Raw genomic sequence first — 23674 nt, 5'->3', positions numbered from 1 at the left:
GAACCAAGGCTTTGCACATACTAGGCTATGTTTTAAAGTTTTTGTGATTTTGATATATGCTTCTGGTCGAATACTTGTTATCAACTATTAATAATAAAATAAAGTCTGGCAAAAAAAAGTCTACATATAAAGTCTTCATGTAGAACATTTGAAAGGAAAGAGTTAGAGGTAATTAGAAAATCCTTAAGAGGACCTCAGCAGTGTAATGGGAAGGCAACCAGAAATGACCACTCAGACACAGTCTATGGCCAACTGAAAGTCTTTATTCCAGCCAGTTGGGACTAAACTCAGGAATTCAGGACCCAAGTGTAGAGCCAAATGTGTACAGTAAGGGGTCTCTAAAGGCAAAAACCACATCCTGGTATCTCACTCAGTAGCTGCAGGGGGGAGCTTTTGCACAAGCAAGCAGTTTAACAGAAGCCAAGATAAGCAGTTGGCTGGAGGGGGAGGTTTGCATAAGCAGGCAGTTTAACAGAACCTAAGGTAAAGTTAGCTGTGGCATCTTGACCTCAGGTTTCTAGAATAGCATTGGGAAATTTTCTGCAGGATTCTCCATCAAGGAGATCAAATTCTAGTTAAACCTGAAATGGCCTCAAGAAGAATACAAGATGGGGGAGTTTCTGCACTGTCTTGACTTGTCATGGTTGAAATTGGGTCTACTCATGGTCATGCTTACCTTAGCTAGGAGAAAGGTGAGACCATTTAAAACTGTCAAGAGAAACAGCTTTGTTATATGCAGTGTCAGGCGGCTCTAGATCACTGTGAAAAATACCCGGGTCATGATGGGGCGGAGCATCGCAGTGGAGCTTGCTGGAGAGCCCAGCGGTGTACTTTTGGGTGACCTGAAAGGAGGGAAGAAGGAGAGAGGAGAGGAGAGAGGGAGGAGGGAGAGAAGGGAGAGGGGGGAGGAGGAAGGGATGGGGAGGGAGGGAAGGAGGGGCAGAGAAGGATAGAGGAACAGAGGGAGGGACAGGGAAGGAGAGGTGCCAAGGGCCTTGGGAGTATACAGCAGGTGACAACTAGTGTTTAACAAGTCGACCCACTAGACCTATAACTCCCTGATGGGGAGCCCCACCTGGCAAAGCCGTGAGGTCACTGGCTGTGGAAACTATTGTTTTCTGTCTGTAACTTTCTCAGGTGCCACCATTATTCCTCCCTAAAAGAACAGCTGTGGGGTGCTTTCCACAGCCCTTGGGTAGTGTGTTTAACACCGTTGGGCATACTTATAGTTGTGGATGGTCAGGTTATGATTTCTGGTTAAGCTGTGTAATTTTGATGTACAGAAATAATGCTGGGATATTTCACATTACTTTGACATATAATTCTCAATCACAAAGACCGCCTTTTACACAGACAGCTAATTTTGGACTTCAGAACAAATTCAAAACAGACAAAAAAACTGCCCCTGCAGAAAATACACAAAGACTAATTCCCAGGTGTTGTTTATTGCTAAATCAAGGCCACGCTGTTTACATTGAGACAGAGCTCCCTGCTCTATCTTTTTGTTCTGTTTTCTCATGCTCAGCATCTTGTATTGTTCTTTTTGGTGTGACTTTGACAAAATATCCTAACTGAAGCAGCTCAAGGATTGGCTCGTAGTTCAGTGATACGGTCCATCATGGCAGGGAAGGTGACAGGCTCTTGAGGAAGCTGGCTGGTGGCTCTAGCTGCAGTCAGAAGACAGAAAGCAACCAATGCTGGTGTTCAGCTAGATTTCATTTTTAGACATAGTTTAAGACCCCAGCCCATGGAATGGTGCTGACTGTGGCCAGTGACGGTGGTCTTCCCACGCCATTAACCTAATTGGTAGGATTCCTCTCACAAGTACCTAGACCATCTTTCATAGTCAGAAGCTTGTCTCATAGGTGATTCTAGATCCTGTTACCTTGACAACCAGAACCCTCACAATATGATCTGTCCCTTAGTCACATCTCTAGCCCCCAATGGACCTTTGTAACAAAGACTTTGAAAAAGACGTGGTGCATAACGTCCTATCTCCAGTTGTGTGTGTGTGTGTGTGTGTGTGTGTGTGTGTGTGTGTGTGTGTAAAGCACCTATAAAACAAAAATGTTGACAAGACATTTAAGGTCACACAGCTACCTCGGAAATACATCGGTGCCTTGATATGTTGAGCTATTAAAAACTGCATTCACTTACTTGAGGACTGTGGGGCTTGGGGACACAGGGCATTGTGGCTGTCAGAGGACACCTTTCCCAGAACTGGTTCTCTCCTTTCACCATGTGGGTCCCAAGGATAGCATTCAGGTTGTCGGGCTCGGCAGATGGAGCCTTTACCCTCTGAGCCACGTCACCAGGCCCCTTTGATTATTATTGTTTTTTAAAGATGTCCTCAATCCAAATCTCGTGTTCTTGTCCCGAAAGTAATGGAGAATATCAGGGCTTAGCATGAGTCGTTCAATTTGTCTTCTAATCTGCTCATGAGATGCGACGACGCTTTGCTTGGAGTGCCCCCCTCCTCCCCTGTTATTAATTAGCATCAGGCAGCCGGTACCATCCGAAAATTGCCCTACTTATGTCTTCACAGCAGACACATCATCTTGGTTTTGTCAAATGGATTACAATTTCAGGGAGAAGAAAACAAGCCCCTTCAATTAGGTTTGCCGTTTGTCTGACACTTTCAATATCCTTGGTGCATTTCCTATCATGTGCTGCCTTGCTGTAAAAAACCATTTACGTCAAATTAACGTGGGGAGGGCAGGTAGGAAATGAAAACAAAACACAATGGAAAAAGAAAAGAAAAATAAAAAACTTCTCACCTATCCCCCCCCTCCAACCTGGAGTATCAGCAGAGAAAAATAGGTTTGTCAACATTTAAATTAAATCAGGATCTGTGCTTGCTGTTTCTGAAATAATCTAAAACAAAACAGTGACTCTGCCTCTGTCCACAGCCACTGACGAGCACTTTGCTTCACAGGCATCTTTCCAAAAACAAACAAACAAAAACAAAAACAAACAAACAAAACAAACAACAAACAAACAAAAGCCACTTGGTTTCCGCGGTGCCCACCAGGATTCCTGTGAATCCAGGTGGTCCGTGTCCTGGTCAGGAAACCGGGTTTCTACCAGTGTGTAACAACCAAACATCATCAGCAAGAGGAAACAAGCCAGAGGAGGCCAGCCTAGACAGCTTTGCCATCTTTCTTGTTATTTTGGTATTCTTTCTTCATTGACGATAAATAAAGTTATAGAAATAAAAATCGACGCAAGTGCTGGACTGAAAGTTGGTGACGGAGACCAAAATTTCAACTCAAAATTGACGAAAGAATGCATTCAGGAGCTGGGCAGTGGTGGTCCCAGCACTCAGGAGGCAGAAGCAAGTGGATCTCTGAAATCAAGGCCAAAAAATAAAAATAAAATAAAATAAAAACATTCAAGACATGTAACTAGGAAAATAAAAGCAAAGGCAGAAAAACAGTTTTGCTTCAAAATGAAAGTCTACTCAGCAAAGAAGCCACCAATCACCACGTGGAGACAGAGCCCAGAATGAGACAGAATGTTGGCATCACTAATCACCAGGGAAATGCAGATCAAAATCAGTGAGATATCCTCATGGGTGTGTAGGACTGGACAGATCCCGGACAGGCAGATAGATGGGGACCATGCACAGATAATAAAGATGGCTAACTTCCAGCTTTTCTCTTACCCTTCCAATCTGAGACAAAGGCCTGATAGGCTTTTCCTCCTGTTGGCAAGGCCCCACTTCCTGTTGACCTATTTAGACTCATCTGGTTGGTCCTGGATATATGTATCAGGTACAGAGCTGTAGGTAGGCCTAGCAGCTACTCTTTCTTTGTCTAAGTTGGTCAACCCAAAAACTAAGGGAAGGGGACCCATCCCAGCTACCAAAACCACTTAAAAAACAAACAAAAACCCAGCCCTTTCAGGGAAAAAATACATTTGGATTCCAGAGTCTGTTTTGTGCTAAGTGGGGAGTCTTTCTGTGCTCCTCTGTCTCTGTCTGTCCCTGCTTCAGGGTGCTTCTTTCCTTATAACGAAGGTTAGCTGCTGCTGCCTGCTATGCCTGAGATTCTTTTTCTGTCTTTTGATTTTTTAATTAGGGGAGAAAGTGAACACAATCGAGATCCTCAGACAGTAACTCTCTCGCTCCAGATAGAACGGTTGGTACCTAAAGGCAAAGGAAACAGGTGAAGACAAGGAAGTACTGTGGAATATTATTTCAAGGTGTGTTACTTTTGTTTATGTTGCATTTGTTTAACTCTGTGAAGCTGTGTTACTGTGCCTGTCTAAAACACGTGATGGTCTAATAAAGAACAGAATAGCAAGGCAAGAGAAAGGATAGGCAGGGCTGGCAGGCAGAGAGGATAAATAGGAGAAATCTGGGAGGAGGAAGGAGAAGAAAGGAGCCAGAGAAGGAGGAGGACATCAGGGGCCAGCCACCCAGCTACACAGACAGCCATGGAGTAAGAGTGAAAGTAAGATTACAGAAGTAAGAAAAGGAAAAAGCCCAGAGGCAAAAGGTAGATGGGATAATTTAAGAAAAGTTGGCAAGAAACAAGCCAAGCTAAGGCCAGACATTTATAATTAAGAATAAGTCTGTGTGTGATTTATTTGGGAGCTGGGTGGTGGGCCTCCCCAAAGAGCTAAAACAACCACCAACAAGGATGTGCCAAAATGCACATTAGCACCAGTTGGTGGGAAAGAGTATTGGGATTCCTCAAATCAGAAAGGATCAAGTGACTAATCTATTGGCATTTTATTAGTGATACATTTTATTTGTTTTAGACATAGGATACTTCTTAAATTTACTTGTAAATGTTTTAGTTAAAACTTTAAAATCACAAGATCTGGATATTCTAATTGGGTGTTGTTTTACATTTTTTAAGTGCTTCATGAAGCTTATCTTTGCAGTCCCTCTCTTGATTATGGGATGGTGGCTTTGGGACTTTGCATCATTTTTCTGTATGTCCTCTGCATAAGAGTTTTTGGGTTTTTTTTGTTTTTTGTTGTTTTTTGTTTTCCTATGGGTAGTACAATGCTAACCTTTGAGGATTTCTCAGATTTGGAGACCTAGTTAAGAGACATTCAAATGCACCTGAAGAAGCAAGCATGGAGAATTAGTTCACAAAGACAGCAAAGGCTGGATGCTGCTGTGCAGTTCCAGAAGCTTTCTGGTTGGGTAAAGCTGATACATACTAAAATGATTTGGGACAAGTTTACAATAGCCTGGGCCAATCAATGTTAAAGAGCATCCACAAGGTAAAACCAGAGGCCCCTAGAAGCCATAAGGGGCTAATTGAGAATCCCAGTCCTACAAACTGGTTATCTCCTTAGACATTGTTGGCCACAGTGGCCCTAGAGGACCCCAAACCAATAAAAGTTATTTCTACTGTTGTTGGTTGTGTTCCGTAAGCGAATGGTAAGACCCTATCGCTAAAGAGGTAGCATTCATTGGCTGCCTGACTTAGAGAAGCAAAGCTAGGGCTGGGCCTGAGGCATCCCCTCCCTGGGAGCTAGCCAGAAGTGGATACTAAGGATGCTGTGGAGAATTAAGCCCCAACATCCTACTCAGCTGTGGATCATGCAGGCATGGTGATGGAAGGGTCAGAAAAGACAGGACAGCTGGGGGCTCAAAGGGGTTTGGATGGAACCAACTTTCTGATTGGACTTCAGGCTCACTCCACAAGGGGAAATTCACGTCTAGAACTGGAAACTCAGAGAAAAACCTGTGACCAGAGAAGTCCCAGACTCCAGTGGAACAGCAACTGCTATTGACTAGTTAGGTGATGGACCAGCCAAAGTGCTTCCCTCGCTTGTGTTTATAGTCGTGGGTTTTACTGAAGTCTGTTGTCCTTTCCGTTTCTGGTGTTTTACAGTAGGAAACATAACCACAAGACTCACCCACTGCCACATTCTGTAGATGAGAGAATGAATAGAAGAGAATGAGGATGCTGGCCCTTGATGGGGAAGGAGAAATAGTCAGACATCTGTATCACCCCTTCTGTGGCTCAGGGACCTTTCAGAAAAGATGGAGATGGGACAAATGTAAGGGATGGAGGAAAGGATGGGGAGTGTCGTAAGTGACTATCCTCTGAGCCAAGCCACTTCCATATGGGGCTTTCAGCTGTGCCCTCTTGTAAAAGATTATCCCAGCTGGGCCTGGCATGGTAAAGAGTATCCCAAAAGTAAAAGCAGATGCTTAAGTAGAGGGGCAGAGGAGGGCGTGGAATTCTCACTTGAGTATCCAGCTGCTCCTTACCACTTGGCAACCGTGGTGGTTTGAATAGAAATGATCCCCACAGACTCGTGTGTATGAATGCTTGCCTCATAGAGGGAGGCGCTATTAGGGGGTGTGGCCTTGTTGGAGGAAGGGTGTCACTGTGGAAGTAGGTTTGGAGGTCTTACATGCTCAAGCTACACCCAGTGTGGCACACAGTCTTCTTCTGCTGCCTGCGGATCACGATGTAGAACTCCCAGTTCCTTCTCCAGCACCATGTCTGCCTGCGTCATGAGAATGGACTAAACCTCTGAAACTGTAAGCCACCCAATTAAATGTTTTCCTTATAAGTGTTGCTGTGGTCATGGTGTCTTTTCACAGCCATAGAAACCCTAACTAAGATAGCAACTCTGAACATGGCCTGGGGGAGAGGCTAGAGTGCACACACACACACACACACACACTCACTCGAGACGACTAGAGTGGGGTTCCCTCTATGCAGCTATGGGAAGCCCTCATCTGGGTTGGGTAAGGCTTTCCCGGGGCAACTGGTTGAGGGAAGAGTGCCCATCCCTCATCTATGCTCTATAAGGAAGCCCAGTAAACTCATTGGTTCCCCAGGGTGAACCCTAAATTTGCCATTGGGACCTTAGGAGAAGGGGCAGGTGTTGCTTACTATCTCCCCATGGGAAGGAATTTTAGCAATAGCGCTGTTTATCACGCTCACTGGAGTGACACATTTGTGTTCTAGGATACAGAGTGCATCTGTGCTTTCAAATCACTGTTTATGTCGAAAAGCACTAAAGATGATTTTTAACTTGCAATTTATGCTGAGCACTAAATGTCTAAAATTACGTGAAAAGCTCCAGAAACGGTGCTGTGAAATACACCGAAGAGAAATCTTTGAAACCTTGGACTATATGTTAGAACATAGAATTCAGGCAAGTCAAGACAATGAAGTCCTGATTTTCTTTTTTTTTTTTTTTTTTTTTTGTTTTTTGTTTTTTGTTTTTCAAGACAGGGTTTCTCTGTGTAGCTTTACGCCTTTTCCTGGAACTCACTTGGTAGCCCAGGCTGGCCTCGAACTCACAGAGATCCGCCTGGCTCTGCCTCCCGAGTGCTGGGATTAAAGGCGTGCGCCACCACCACCCGGCGAAGTCCTGATTTTCTAATCCTCACTCTTAGCTGCTGATGCTGAAAGGGTCCTGTGGAAGGCGACAAGTCTGAAGCTTCAGCATGCTTAGACCATGTAGTCAAAACAGCCTAAAAGGCCACCAAAAGGTTGTGTGGGAGCAGGAAGACACAGGAATATACATAGATGATTTTGACATTGGCATGGCTTGTATCATGGATAAAAATGCAAAGCGTGGGGGCTGGATTGGCTGTGTGTCACCAGAGTGAAAAGAAAATAACAGTTTCTCAATATTTATTATGTGTTTTTAAAACTCAATTCAGGAGCAGGAAAAAAAAAGAAAAACCGCTAAACTTGAGAACCGGATATACAGGTGGGTGTTATGTATTCCACAGTTAAAACTGTTTTTGTCAAGGAAAAAGCCAGATGTAACTTACTAATCTTCTAAATAACCTCAATAAAACCACCAGAGGCGTCTACTGAGATACACACGTGTATCTCATTTCAAGTCACCATTTCCAGCGCAGCTGGTGTGTGGTCTATTCTGAGTAGTGCAGTCATCACCACAATCAGAGTCTAAAGCATTTCTAACAGGGCAATCATGCCCATCTTCCATCCTTCATCACCCACCCATTTTAGCAACAAGTGGACTTCCTGTGACTTACGTTTCTTTCTTCTGGGCCTTCGTAGAAGGGAATCACACGTGTGGTTTAATTAGTACTGAACACAATGTGTTCAAGGTTTGTTCCCCTAGGCATGTGCATTAGCACTTCAATCACTCATTATTTCTGCAAAACTGTTCCCTATAAGGATAGGCCATCTTTCCTTTGTCCAGTCATTGGTCAACGGGCATTTAAGTAGCTTCTGTCGGATGGGAACTCGGTGTTTAACAACACTTGGTGTGGGGGACAAATGAAGTCCCGAGTGAATGTGTATTGTTGACATGAGCAAGGCCATGCCAAATCCCCAGTGCCCCAGACCCATGGGAATGGCAAGGCCTGCCCCAGATCAAAGCCATAGGAATGACAAGTCCTTCCACTGGTCCAAGTGAAGATGTAGACACTGTGTGCCAAAAGTAGCACCATAGCTTCCTCCTCCAGCATGGCTACAGCTTGAGACTGCTCCCCTATGGTGATCCCCTACCTTCTAGATTAGCTAGCTTCATCCTTATTCAGCTGCACACAAGCACCCACCTCATTTAGCTGTTCATAGTAAATGTACTGAGTTCCTGGGCTGCTTTTGTGGCTCTATCAGAGGCAACAGCCCACCCGGTTCCAGCTTTTCCATACCTGTGTCCATCAGGCTTCATCCCTCATCCCCCCAGTCAGGTCAAACCCAAAGCCATGGAGGTGAGCATGATTTATCTTTTTGCTTTTCTTCACTCTAGTAAGTGTGGAGTGGGGGCTCTTGTGGGTTTTATTTGCATTTCCTTGAAAACTTTGTGGCGTTTATCATCTTTCCATGAGCTTATTGAACACTTGCCCATTTCCTCTAGGCTGCTGTATATCCAAATCTTTAGTCCATTTTTAATTAGTTTACTTTGGTTGAGCTTTACAATTCTTTTTAATTCTGGATTCAGATACCTTATTGAGTATCAGTGACACATCCTATTTCTCATTCCTTGCAGTTATTTCCTGCTTTTGTTTTCTTTTTCTCCCCACACATCAAACTCATGATCCCCCTGCCTCAGCCTCCTGAGTGCTATGACTACAGGTGTGCATCCAAATGCCAGAATCTCCCTTGGCTCATCAATGGCATTCTTTTTACATATAAATGTTCTTTTTTTGGTCACTTGTGCTTTGGAGTTATATTTAAAACTCCATGTCTACCTAAAGTCACACATTCTTCTCTGCATTTTTTCTAGGACTTTTATAGTTTTAGCACTTGTATTTAGGTCCATGATTCATCCTGAGTTAATATTTTAGCACAGTGTAAGACAGAAGTCTGACTTTGTTCTTTTGCATATAGATACACAGCTGTTTCTGGCCATATGAAAAGAATATTCCATATTCCCATATCCACTAAATTGTCATGGAAACTTTATCAAAATCAACTGACCACAAATAAAAGGTCCATTTTTTACTATTCGTTTGCTTGTTTTCTGCTTAGTTTCTAGCTCCTTTGGGTAAGCAAGCCAGGGCCTTGAGCATAATAGGCAAGGGTGTTACCATAGGGGTACATCCTCAATCCCCAGAGTTATTTTCTTCTTTATTCTCTGTCCTAGCCCACTGATTTGCAGTGTCATAGTAAGATTCAAAGTGGGAGGGAGGAAATCCTGTCACTTTTCTCTTCTTCACATTGCTTTAACTGTTCTGGACACACTAAATTTCCATTTCAGCCTTTAACTCTTGTTTAAAAATGAATGAGATGGGATGTTGCTAGAATCTGGATGACATTGAATTTGTTGATCAACGTGTTAGTCTGGGTTCCCCCGATACAGGATACAGAATCAATGTACTACATACTTATGACAAGGAACTGGCTGTCATAGTTCTAGAGGATGACAGGCCCCACCTCTGCAGACCCGGCAACCTAGAGACCAGGAAAGCTAATCCATCTGTTCTGGTCTGAGTCCAAAATCTTGAAAGTCAGTAAAGTTGATGGAGAAAGTTCAAGTCTGAGTCTTAGTCCAAAGGCAGGAGGAAACTGCTGTTTAGACTGCCAGGTAGAGAAAGCCCTTTCTTCCTCTGTCTAATTTAGTTTCTCTTGTGATAAAACACCCCAACAAAAGATATGTCTCTCTGCTGTGACCCTGCAGTCACAAAGGATCTACCATTCCCTTTCTGCTTTCCCATGCATGCTACCTGGGAATCTAAGACAACCTGACTATAGGCATGTACTGTGAACTGTTCGCCAACTACGTGGCATGAGACTTCCCCCTCACTCTGAAGTCTGTAAGAGGGACTCTGTTTGTCTGTGGGCCTGAACCCTCTTCAGAACCCATTGCCATCCATGCTGTTACCTATCTGTGGTATTAGTAACTCTCATCCCTCTTAGTAACTCTTGAGCCCCTAACCTGAGACTTTACAGCATGTTCATTCAATTCTCTTGAGCAATGTTTACTACCTTCTAAGATTTGTCCCTTTCTCCATAAATTATCTAATTTAGTGGAAGATAAGTATTCATAGTGTCAACACAAAAACACAACTCCCACCTAAAAGTGAGTAAAAGCTGGTTAATTCTGGAGCCAAATAGAAATGACCAGGCCAAAAAAGACAGAATTAGTTCACCTAAATTTCCTATCCAATGTGGTTAGCTGTTTCATGGAGTTTTCATAGGAGCAGAAGAAAGCCACAGGTCAAGGCAGAAACACCAGGTAGGTGAACTACAAAAACAACAAAACATAACAACAACAACAACAACAACAACAACAACAACAAAAACCCAGGGAAATCTCTGTGCCACCTGCGATTCTCAGCTCTCTAGTTGATAGAATCTAATGGTCTCACTTACGTGGTTTTGTCTGGTAGTCACAAGGATGTTAGGTAAGACACAGAGTTTGGACAGAGATGGCTATTATGGGAGCTAAAAGTAGCCCCAAGTAAACTGTGAGTAGACTCTGGAACTATACAGTTCCAACATCTCTACAATTACTGAAGTTCTAGTTAGTTAACTCATCTTTGCATAAGGGTCTGTGTGAGGTGCAGTGGGTGGCTCACAACTGCCTATAACTCAAGCTTCTGGTGGTCTGATGCAATACCTGCACACACATACACACCATACACAGAAAGAGACAGACAGACAGACAGACACACATACACACACACACACACCATACACAAAAAGAGACAGACACATACACACACATACACCATACACAGAAAGAGACAGACAGACAGACAGACAGACACACCCCTAGATACATAAAAATAAACCTTTAATTCTGTGTGGTCAGCAGGAATGTTTCTCTTTTGTCCTTAGCTGCAGAAGTCTGTGTAGCTAGAGTTTTCCTGCCTGGCCCACAGTCAGGACAAATCTCTCTCACCCGCCAGTCCCACAGCTGCTCAGACCTGACCAAGTAAACACAGAGACTTATATTGGTTACAAACTGTATGGCTGTGGCAGGCTTCTTGCTAACTGTTCTTACAGCTTAAATTAATCCATTTCTATAAATCTAGACCTTTGCCACATGGTTCGTGCCGGCATCTTCACATGCGGCTTGTCATGGTGGCGGCTGGCAGTGTCTCCCCCACCCAGCTTCCTGTTCTCTCAATTCTCCTCTCTGTTAGTCCCGCCTATACTTCCTGCCTGGCCACTGGCCAATCAGTGATTTATTTATTGACCAATCAGCAACACATTTGACATACAGACCATCCCACAGCAAGTCTGTTCTTTTCTTGGTGAGGCTAACTAAACTTTGCCAACTGTCCTGGTCTTGACAAATGTAAATTTATGGCTTCATTTCTTCCATTACACTCTCGGTGTTATTTCCACAAGACTCTAATTTCTTCCTTTCTGCTTGCTTTCAGCTTATTTTGCTCTTCATTTTATGTTTTTGCAGTGGGAAATTCCATGTTTGACTTGAACCCCTCTTTTAAACACAGGCTTACACAGTTATAAATCCCTCTGTAAACACTGCTTTCATTACCTCTGGTGAATTATGATATCTTGTCTTTTCTATTCCTCTCCAAGTATTTTATACTTTTTTCCTATTGTTCTTTCTTTTAATCACTTAGTGATTTCTGAGTGTGGCTTCATCTCGAATATTGTAATTTTCCAAATGTTCCTTGTGTTGATTTAACATTTTGATCCCAGTGCTGCTGGAAAACACATTTTATAGGATCTGTCCTTTTAAATCCATTTAGCACTGTGGCATGGCCTCTCATGCAGGATAACGGCCTCTCATGTAGGATAACCCGGGTGTTCCCTGTGCCCTGAGGAGGGCGCACCGAATCCTGCTGTTATGGAGTATGGTGTCTGTGGTTACAGAGCTGTAGTATTGTTTCCTTCCTAGTTTTTCAAGTGGCTGTTCAACTCTGGGCGTTATTCTCAGTCACCTGTTTTTCAATTCTGTAGTCTCCTGCACATATTTTAATGCCCAGTGTTTACCATATGCATTTAATACCATCATGACTTCTTCATGAAATGACCCTCCTCTAAATATAATATACCCCTTTGTTCCTAATAATTTTTTTCTTTAAAGCCTACTTTGTCCTATATCAGTGCTGCTACTCAGGTTCATTTTATTTTTAATCAACATCCATCTTCTGTAGATTTTCCATAATTTAAAAAAAAATCCGTTTTGTCAATCACAGACTTTTGATTGGTGTACACGTTTTCACTTAGTTTAATTATTGGTCAAGTAGGAGTTTTATGTCTTCTCTCTGCTCTAGGTTTCCTGTGTGCCACATCTTTGTGCTCCTAACTCTTAACTCTTGATTCCTCTTTGTTGAATTGGCTTTGTCTGGTGAACCTTTTAAACTCCTTTGTTTTCTGTATTTTCCAAGTGATTACTTATGGGTTTGGCACGTTCCTTCAGACAATCCAGCTAGGATAGAGCCTGGCTCAACCGTCACAGCACCCAAAGCTTGGATCCAGTACACCTCATCTCTCTTCTCTCTCCGGTGAACAATGGTCATTACACAGGTCCTCTTTTAACCATGACCTATGGGATTGGTGATTATCTTCTGCATTTTCTTTGGAAAGCAAGACAAACAGCGATACAAGCTTAAGTGTGTTTATTCTGTCTTAACAGTTCCTACACCACTCATTTTACTGGTGCTTTTGGCATCTGTTTGAGTTAACACCAACACCTTACGGCCTTTCTTTTAGCATAAATTACTCCCTTCACTGTGTCTTGTAGTGAAAGCCTGCTAACTATGAATTCTTAATTTCTATGTTTCTCAAAATTGCTTAACCATCGCCTCGGTTTCAGAGGGACCCGGATTGGACGTAGAAGGCTTGCTGCCAATCTTCTCTCAGCACTGGAAGCTCCTCTCTGCTCTCCTCTGGTCTTCTCCATTTCTGTGATGTCACTAGTCAGGCCCAGGACTCCGCTGGACATTCTCTTCCTCTTCCTACTTTCAAGATCTTTCTCTTCGGCTTCCATCCTAGGAACAGTAAGTATGGAGGGCTCTGGTTTTATTCCTTGTAGTTTGTTGAGCTGTTTAAAAAATGTTGGTTATTATTTTTAAATCAAATTTGAGAAAGGTTTGGCCTTTTCTTCCTAACTATTACCCTCTCTTTCCTATTGTGTTTCTGGGACTTATGGGTGCATGTAGTCCCTGAAACTTTTGGTTTTGTTCTTTGTCATTCCATTGCGTGTGTGTCCTCACTAGATGATACTTGTTGACCTATATTTAACTTGATTAATTCTTTCTGTGGCCCGCTTAAAGCCATCCCTGAGCCCCTCCACCACCCACTTCATTACAGATGGCGTGCTTTTCTATTCTAGATTTTTTCTTTGCACCTTCCTGTGGTGCTTGAGTTCTGGAAAGACTGTGCTTGTGGTTGCTGATCTAGAAGTCTTTGGCATCCAGGCATTATTGCTCTGTTTCCCTCCTCACTTCCCAACGTGTGCCACCCATTCTCGATTTCTTAGCATGTTCATGACTGAAAAATGTGGAGTTTAGAGACACTGTGGCTCTGCTTGTGTTCGGGTGTTCTTCTCTCCCTCCAGGTTTCTGGTGGGTCACTGGCTGTCCTTGCTACTGTTTTCTGTATTGTTAGTTGACTCTCCTGGAAGAATTCTGCAGATGCCGTGTCTCTGCAAGGCACGGCTCTGACGTTTGTCTCCTTATGTTCATGATTTTATTCTTAGGGCAGGCTTCTTTAGCGCTCACACCTGGGGGCCATTTGTGGTCACCTGGTGCTAGCTTGGATTTTCTGAAATGCCTTGGTTTTGTAGTTTTCCTCTTTGAGAAGGCAAGACTTCCAGCTTCAGACTTTTTACAAGATACTCCTAGCTTTTACTTCCTGCTTGTACATGGGCTGAAAATCAGCCAGAAGCCAGGGATTTATTTTTTGGGGTGTGTGTGTGTGTGTGTGTGTGTGTGTGTGTGTGTGTGTGTACTTATTGTCTGGGATTTCACTTTTCAGCTTAGAATCCCAGGAATATCTGGGAGCTATGTCTAGTCACCTAAATTTAGATTTCCTTTTTCACTTCGCAACCCGACTCTTGCTAGTCTCTACTGAAACCTACCTTTCATTTGGGCGGCTGGAGCATCACTAGGAGTTGTAGCAATGCCTGTGGGTGGCTTCCTCCACTTCTTCCTTCTATTGATCAGAGCTGGAACTCGGAGTCACGTCACATAGCTACCTCATGTTTTTAGAATAGAGATCTTCCAGCAGCTGCAAATGTAAACAGCATGTTGACAGTGCCCTTGAGATGGTTCTCTCCAGGAGGAGCAGTCTTCTGACTGCAGCATTGCTGGCCAATGTGTGCTATACCACTGTGCTGGGAAACAGGGTGTGTGTGTGTGTGTGTGTGTGTGTGTGTGTGTGTGTGTGTGCCTGCCTGTGAGTGTGTGTATGTAAATATATGTGTGTATGCGCATGTGTGTACGTGTGTCTGTGAGTGTATATATGTGTATGTGTGTATGCCTGCCTGTGAGTGTGTGTATATATGTGTGTGTGTGCTTGTGAGTGTATATATATGTGCGTGTTTGTGTGTATCTGTGTGTGTGCATGTGTGTGTGTGTCTGTGAGTGTATATATGTGTGTGTGTGTACATATATGTGCGTGTGTATGTTTAGGCCCATTAAAATATCACAAACCCCGTACCCCATAACGGAGCCTTAGCAGTTTCTCTTTAATAGATAGCTGCTCTGTGATAGGTCAACTGACAGGCGTTTGGATTGGATGGCTTTAGTTTCCTGGACTTTATTATTATTATTATTATTATTATTATTATTATTATTATTATTTTAAGGGAGACAAGGTTCACCAAGGAGATATACTTCTCTATACTAAGTGTCCACTTGCATTAACATCTCAATGAAGCTATAACATGTTTTTAGTGGATAGCAGATTGACAGAGTGTGTCATATACACTCACAGTGGCTAGGCTAGAACGTCAGAGCATGACAGTTCATGCACGGCTAGCAGGTCGGGATGCGGGTCTACAGCCTATGACCTCTATGCCTGGCATGTTCCCTCTTGCACAGGCTCTCTTGGTGGAACACACAGGCAGGCTGAGGGGAGGTAAAGGATGCGGTGGTCCACAAACATCTGGTGATGGATTGAGTCATCTATCCTCATCTGTCACCTAGAAGCTTCCACTTAACCACTGCTATGTAACAAACTATGCCCAAACACACTGACACAAGACAACACCATTTCGTTAGTGTCAGGATTTGGGGGGTGAGAAATTCAAGCAGGGCTCTGCAGGCGTCTATTTCTGTATCACACCGAGTGACTCACTCCGTGCTGTTTCCCTGGTAGCTTGTCTGGCATCCTCCTGGAGTGGCCCACAACGGCATCATCACATTGCTGTTGTCTCTATGGGGTGGCTGGAATTGTTTCTCCACATGGTCTCTGGCACAGGGCTCAGACAGCAAAGCTATTGCTAATACTTTGAGAAGTCCAGCCCAGAAATGATAGAGCCTCACTTTCCCTGGCAATGTCTCTTACAGCACCCCCAGCCCAGCCCAGTGTAGAGACAAAGGTAAAATAGCCCTGCCTCCTAAAGAGAAGGGCAAAGCATTTGATGACATTTTCTTTTTCAGTCGCACGGACCCTTCCTGGTTTGAGAAATTAAATGCAAAGAGTTTAGTAAGTCCTCTGGGCTTAAGATGGGGCCGTGAATCACTGCATCATGAGGGGCCTCTGCAACATCCAGAGGAACACAAAGGTTTAGATTCTCCAAGCAAACATCTTTCTGATTCACTAGCACGGGGATGGCACCACCTCCCGAGAGTTCCACACCAACAACAGCAGGAAGGGGCCTGTGCCTCTCAGAGACAGAAGGGGAAACAGCAGGCCAGTGTGTGATGATGTTCCCAGAGACAATGCTTTGCCAACTTCCCTTGGAGAACCAGGTACAATAAATAATACGGCTGGCATTACTACCTTTTCTTTCCTGCATGCCCGCAAGCAATAAACAGAAGAAGCCCTCGGGAGGGGGTCACGTCCCTTCCTTCTACGTTGCTGCATTTTCTCAACAGCCTACCCTTTTGTCCATGCATCTGTTTGGTTCTGCCTGGAAGACACTCATCTCAAATTCTCTTTATTGAAAACTCCTGATTCTCTTTTCATGTCTGGTCCTGGAAACTTGTGCTTGAATATGTTCTGAGTCCTCCACGTCGAAAAAGTCTCCTACACCTTTGAAATGATCAACTCCAAAGAAGTACACAACTCTGAGACTTTGAAATGAAAAAAGTGGAGAGTGATTGGAGACATCAACCTCTGGCCTACACACACACACACACACACACACAACTAGACAACAAGAGAGCAGATAACCCATCCATCAGCCTGGTGTGTTTATGTAGGGAGCTCTCAGACTCAGGGTTCCTCATCCCTTGTCCTTCTTCTCCTCCACCAAACAGAGAGATACATACAACCTCTGGAAATCGCCTTATAGGGTGAAGCTCAAACTACAAGAGAACCCACTCCACTGCTTGTCATCTCTTCCTGAAATCTCATTTTCTGCCTCAGAACAAAAAAAAGTCTGTGCAGGGTTAACAAAAGGGCAGCTGGCCTTAGAAGATAATGTCTGTACCTGGGGCTCATTCACATCTCAAAAAGCATCATTTTACAAGCTAATTTCTGTCTCCGGGTCCATCTACCCACCCCCCAGGAAAGATATATACACGTACCCACTTCTGTCTCCCCTGTGAAGAAAGGTATTTAAGCTTCGACACTCTAGCCTTCCTTTCTTTTCATATGTGGATATAAATCGCATCTCCCTGTTAATGCACCGGGTGTTCTGTTTCTATCTCCTATTTAGTCTGTTGGTTTCAAAGGTATCCCATTTCTGCAGCCCCACTTCTGCTGTACAGCAGCTCTGTCTTCTCTTCGCAGTTCTAGTATAATTCTTCTGTAAGCTCATTCTCCTGTTGTCTGTGAATTTCATTCTTCAAATTTGTGAGACAAGAACTGGGAGGCTCCTGGCCCCCTGGTGGCTTTAGAGGCTGTGGGTTTTTCCAGGACTCTCATCCATCTGAAGTTAGGCAGCCTCTGCCTGTCGACCCATTTCTCCTGTATCACAAAATGACTTTGAGTTAATTATCTTTGTCTGCTTGACTATCTGGTAGGTGGTTTTGCAAGGCTGGGAGTTAAATCCAGAGCCTTAGACATGCTAAGCAAGCAATGTACGATCCGGCTAGACCCCTAGTCAAAACTGATTGTTTTAATAAAAGAAAACACAGGGAGAGTTAAAAGATAGAGCAGAGGCTCCCTTTTGTTAGGATATAAAGGTCTTTTCTGTATTAGAAGAGACTATGAATCACAAAAGGTGACGGACTTTTGGTACATGATATCAATCCCCATAACAACCTGACCCTTAATCTCTTCCCCTCTTGCCACCCTTTGACTGATAACCTTGAATTCCTTTTGCTTTGGCTTCAGCTGATGAGATCTAAACCTGAATTCCAAGCCACATCTTCGAAACTTCTTTTTTCTGTGCCCATTTCCTACTATTATAAACAAGGATTGTGTCCGGGGGTCACCCACTGGGATTTCCAGGGTCTTGTGTCCTGAAACAAGGAATTGGACCAGAAAGATATGGATAATGAGAGGAATAATGGAAGTAGGTCAGTGAGCTGGAGTGGCTGGAAGCTCCATGGCACTGTGTTGGGCTGAATGGGCGTCTGTACAGTACAGAGACTTTCTACCAGTGTTCTATTAATGCCAGCTTTGGTGGGAGGCCTCACAGACTTTCACAGGTTCCGTTATGTGTTAATCTTAATGTGTCCCCCCACTCTCCTGCCACATTGTGTATACATGAGGTATACACACACATATATGTGTGTGTGTGTGTGTGTACATATATGCATATGTACATATTCATTTTAATCTGTCTTTTGTTACAGAAGGTCCTGGTTAAGAACTCAGGGTAGATAATGAATTATTTTTGCCTCCTACATAGATAGTAAATGCTCAAAAACCATTTCCTAAGTTACAAGCGAGATTATACTAACAGCAGAGCTTGCAATGAAGGCCTCTCTGCATCTACCAATCCTCTTAAATTTCACAAATATTAGCATAATAATTAATATACAAAACATAATTCTTAGCCCTTCTCTTATTGCAGTGGTTCTCAGTCTTCCTAAGGCTGAAGCCCTTTAGTACAGTTCCTTGTGGTGTGGTGACCCCAACCATAAAATTATAATCACTGCTACTTCATAGCTGTAATTTTGCTACTGCTATGAATCATAACATAAATGTCCGTGTTTTCCAATGGTCTTAGGGTCGTTCAACCCTCAAAGGGTTTTTTACGTGCAGGTTGACAACCACTGTGTTATTGGCATTGAATATGACCACTAGAAAACCAATACACCAGAGACGGGATCTGGTTGGAAGGAAGTGAGATGTTTCTTCTGGTACCATGACCCTGGGGATTTAGGGCTATCGTACTCTAGGCTCCATTATGAGGTACATGAAAGGATTTTTTAGGGAGGGAGAAAAGGATCAGGAGTCAGGGGGATGTGCCACTTGCTTTTCTTCTCTGGGGCTAGTTATACATGTCACAATGATCTGTGTGTTGCGTGTTAGCCGGTGTGCAGGCTTACAGATCAAGGACCACAGCAAAGCTCCGCTAACCTACGGTCTATCTGACTGGTCCCTTAGAGATGCCTTCTGGAGGCATTTTTATCTAAAATGGAGAGGGGATGGGTGAGGGAGCCAAGTACTGCTTTGATGTGCAGTCTCACGAAGCTAGTAAGGGTGAGGGTTTCTTGAGGATGTAGGAAATGTAACCTGAGGGAGAGCTTCTGATTAGACAAACATCTTCAACCAAAGGGGATGGTCCACTCATGCTGGATGTCCTGTTTAGGACTCCGTGCAATACTGGGTTATCCAATCGGAAGCTCTACTTTGTTCAGCTGCTACCACCAGCAGCAGAGTACTCAGTATTGATTAATAAGTATATTTGCCTCTCACTGAGGCAGAATAAAGCTTGTTGGCACTAGAATGGGTCCTGAGGTGGGAGGTTTCTCTTGGAAGAAAATGTCCATTTGTTTCTAACTTTGCTGGAGAGTATCAGCTTCAAGCAACAGGTGCGACTGTTAATCTTGGATGTTGGTAAAAACAAATTTCTGTGTGTGTCTGGGACGGTGTTTCCGTGAAAGATCGGCATGTGGGTCAGTGAACTGACTGGGGAAGACCTGCTCTGAACATGGGCGACAACATTCAGTAAGCTGCAGGTCCAGTTGAATGAAAGTGTGTGTGGGGGTTGGGGGGGGTGAGGCAGGGGTCCTGTTCACATGTGCTGCAGGTTGGATCCAGGGCCTTGCACATGCTAGGCCAGTGCTCTACCACATTTACAGCACTGCTTTGTTATTTTTAACAGATCTCTCAGTTCTCATTATGTAACCCAGGCTGGCCTTGAACTCATGATCCTCTTACACTAGGATTATAGTCATGTGCTACTACATCTCTTCCTGAATTCTCTAGAGCAGGTACACCGTTTGTTACCATGGTTCCTCACAGTGTGCTCTAGATTCCGCAGCCTTTGAATGCAGACTTTCACCCCATCTTTCCAGGCACCTTCAAACCTTCTGTCTTGAACTACATCACTGCCCGCCCCCCTCTTGTTTAAAGCTGCCAGGTTTAGGGGCTAAGAAGCTCTAAGTTTCTCTGGCTCCTTAGCTTGCAGGTAGCATTGTGGGAATATCCAGCCTCTGGCCATGTGAACCATCAAATAAACCACCTTGTATTATCACTTATGCTGTTCCCTCTGGATAACTCCAACTAGTACAGCAGTTGGCAATCTGTATGAGTAACATTTACATTTACAGACCTTGGGTGGTGGTCCTGGGAGAAAGATAAGATTATTGCTGACATTTCATGGTTGGACAAAGAGTGGCATAGAGGAGCTTGACCTTGGTTCATAGTAAATGAGAAGCAGGGGTTTGAATCTTGTGAATTTTGGATCGTGGAGAATTTGGCAAGTGTCTTAGGGTTTCTGTTGCTGTGATAACCAGAAGCAATGTGGGGAGGAAAGGGCTTATTTCAGCTTGCAGTTCCACATCACAGTCCATCACTGAGGGAAGTCAGGACAGGAACTCAAATAGGGCAAGATGTCAAGGCAGGAGCTGAAGTAGAGACCGTGGAGAAACACTGTTTACTGGCTTGCTCAGTGCACTTCCTTTCCATGGCATGGTCCACGGTGAACTGGACTCCCCCACATCAATCATCAATCAATCACCAAAGGCTAATCTGGTGGGGACATTTGGCTTTACAACCGTGCTGCTTAAAAGAGAATGTCAGCTCAATCCTTCAGTTAGTGGTGGCCATGGTGAGTATGGAGAAGGACATAGTGGCCATGGAGAGGGCAGTGGTGGGCATGGAGAGGAGGGTGGTGGGCATGGAGAGGGGAGTGGTGGGTATGGAGAAGAACATGGTGGGCATGGAGAGGGGAGTGTTAAGAGTCGCCAGGAAAACCAAGCCCAAGGCTGAGTTGGAATGAGGACTTCACTAGCATCGGTTGATGGTGGTAAGGTTTGGCCCCTACTTGTGTGTGTTCTTTGACTTACATTCAGCAGCAGACTTCAGAAAATGAGTAGTCTCACCATATTTCCTCCTGCCCACACTCAGAACACCTGGCAGAGGCAAATCCAGCTATTCAGTTATCAGTGTGTGTCCTTCAAAAGTTTCCTCTTTGCAAAAAATCTCCAGGTAAGCGCAACGACAGTGCAAACATGCACATACCCAACTATGTGATAAAGACAGTTGCTGTCATAACGTTCCTGGCCTGAGTTCCCCAACGAAGAGCTTTGAGGGTTTATGGTAGTCATGCTTCTGTAAAAATAGGCCAGGCTTCTTATAATTTTATATATTTCCCTGGTGAGAATTTTTTTCTAGATAGAATCCTCATGTCCTGGGGCAGTGGCGTGGTCCAGGTATTAACTGGGATGCTGTACATACAAGTCAGCCTTCAATAGCGTTCAGTGAATTGTTGTACTTTGGGAAGTGGCATTAAAAAATGAGAGGGGGTTAGTGAGCAGAGTCCTTGTGACTCCGCCTCATAGCTCTGTGCCTGAGCATATGCCGAAATCTTGAGGAATATGTCATTTGAGTGACAATAACCGGAGAGACCATCTGGAACATCCTCGAGCCTGGCATTCCCTGCTCATCCTTTCTTAGTGCCCAGTGGAAGCTTGTGTTTTTCATGATGTCACCCACAGTGAGTCCCAGACAAGACGAATCATCCATCATGCTCTGCTGGCATCTGGTAACGATGGCCTGTCAAGAGGGAGAATTTCCCCGGGTGCCATATCAAATCAATCTCTGAAATGTTTCATTGATCATGTTCAGCACCAGGTGGGAATTACAAGCTGTTTTGCCCCAAGAAGCCTTGCCTGTGGCCACAGGACCTGAAGGCCTCTAATTTATTTCTTCTAAGGAGGCTCTGGTGTCTCGTGAAGGCAGGATCGGAGTGCTGCAGAGGCCACAAGTTTGATCTCGACTGTGCAATGTCTGAAATCACTGGGCAGAAGAACTTCTAGATATTAAAAGGAAAAATGGGGATGTGGGCCCAGAAGTACCTATGAAATGATGACGGCCTGCCACACTTCTGATAGGATTCTAATGATTGGACAAACTCTGCCAAGTTTCTCAGAATCCTGCAGAGTCCTTTAGCTGGCTTGACACTTGAACTCTGTTGTGTTAAAATATCAGTGTCACAGGCATGAGGGAGCCATGCCACCACCATGGGTGCAAGCCCGAAGCATCTCCTCACAGATGGGCGCTCTCGCTGGGCTTTTCCCAAGCCGCTCGATCTTCACGACAGCCTGTTCCGGAGCTTTGTACAAAGTGGCATTGTAAGCAAAGACTCATATGAGTCATTTTATGCACAGTGGATTGTTTGCTTGTTACTGTTGAAGTTTGATGCAGACTTTCCCTCTTTAAAACACAAAAGAAGTTACTTTTATTTTAAAATGTATGTGTTCGTTATAGAAGTGTAATTGGTGAAAAAAGAAAAAGTAGTGCTAAAGCATTCTCAGAAATGACTATTGTTGCCAGGTGGTGGTGGCTCATGCCTTTATTTTCAGCACTCAGGAGGCAGAGGCAGGAGGATCTCTGTGAGTTTGCGGCCAGCCTGGGCTACAGAGTGAGAGCTAAAACTACACAGAGAAACCCTGTCTCAAAAAAGAAAAACAAACCAACCAAACAAACAAAAGACTATTATCAGTATTTGGGCAATATGTTTCCAACCATCTTTGGGAAGTGGGGGAAGAGGAGGCCATGAAGGAGGGGAGGGGAGGAAGGGACAGGGACAGAGGGAGGAAGAGGAGAGGTCACAGCTCTGACACTGGCTCCCCATCATCCTTTGTTGCATCTCCAGCTCCAGCTGGGAGTTTGGTTCACCACTCCACAAGCGTGAGCTCATTGATTCGGCTGCATATTGATGCGGCTGCATTTTTAACTCTTGCCTCTCACACACACCTGCCCCCTGGGGTGCACTGCCTGCTCACTTTCTCTAACTGCCTGTCCTCACAGATGCCCACTGTCCCAGCGCCTACATCCCACGTTCCAGTAAGACCTCCAGTCAGTCTTTACAACAGTGGAATGTTCTACCATTTACCACTAACCCAATGAAGGCATTAAGCTTACACCTTTATTTCTTGTACTTTTACTCGTATGATATCTCTCTCTCTCTCTCTCTCTCTCTCTCTCTCTCTCTCTCTCTCTCTCTCTCTCACACACACACACACACACACACACACACACACACACACACACACAAAATCTTCTAGGGAGAGAAAATCACCTTCACAGAGTTTATGTATCTCAGAGACGAAAACTTAGAGGAGGTTTAAATTACCCCGTGTTCCGGTGACACCTCAGGGAGGAATTATTTTCCTGATGTTTCCTTGGGTGTCAGTCATGCCCAGGAGGTCCTGGTGAAGCAGAGCACTTCACAGGGCACCAGGGAAGCAGGGGTGGGGAATACAAGGAGGAAGCCGTCACCAAAGCCACATCTACCAGAGACATACTTCCTCCAACTTCCCACCTCTGACCTTTCGTCACCTCCCTGTAATACCACCATATCATGAAAACAAGATCGATTTACTGAGTACATCGGAGACCTCTGACCCAATGGCTTCTAGAGACTCCATTTTGGAAATGCAGGAGGCAGCTCCATTAATCCCCATGGCATTTCTTAATCCAGTCAAACTGACAACCAGGGGGATATGTACAAGACACAAAACATTGAAATTCAGCCTCCCGTGCTGAAACGT

At 44.2% G+C, this 23674-nt stretch overlaps 2 long non-coding RNA genes across 2 annotated transcripts; one reads left to right on the top strand and one right to left on the bottom strand.

Moving 5' to 3' along the window:
- The first annotated feature begins 338 nt into the window (after positions 1-338).
- On the top strand, positions 339-23034 carry LOC131894587 (uncharacterized). The gene is made up of 3 exons (XR_009374957.1): positions 339-692; positions 4080-4203; positions 22932-23034. It is a non-coding gene; the product is annotated as an uncharacterized LOC131894587 (long non-coding RNA).
- Positions 1427-1872, bottom strand: LOC131894588 (uncharacterized). The gene is made up of 2 exons (XR_009374958.1): positions 1829-1872; positions 1427-1667 (listed from the first exon to the last, which is right to left on the bottom strand). It is a non-coding gene; the product is annotated as an uncharacterized LOC131894588 (long non-coding RNA).
- Positions 23035-23674: the final 640 nt, after the last annotated feature.

The sequence above is a fragment of the Peromyscus eremicus genome, chromosome 17 (assembly GCF_949786415.1).
Source record: "Peromyscus eremicus chromosome 17, PerEre_H2_v1, whole genome shotgun sequence".
Lineage (NCBI taxonomy): Eukaryota > Metazoa > Chordata > Mammalia > Rodentia > Cricetidae > Peromyscus > Peromyscus eremicus.
Note: the sequence above shows the minus strand (reverse complement) of the source record. Positions and strands in the feature narration are given on the sequence as shown.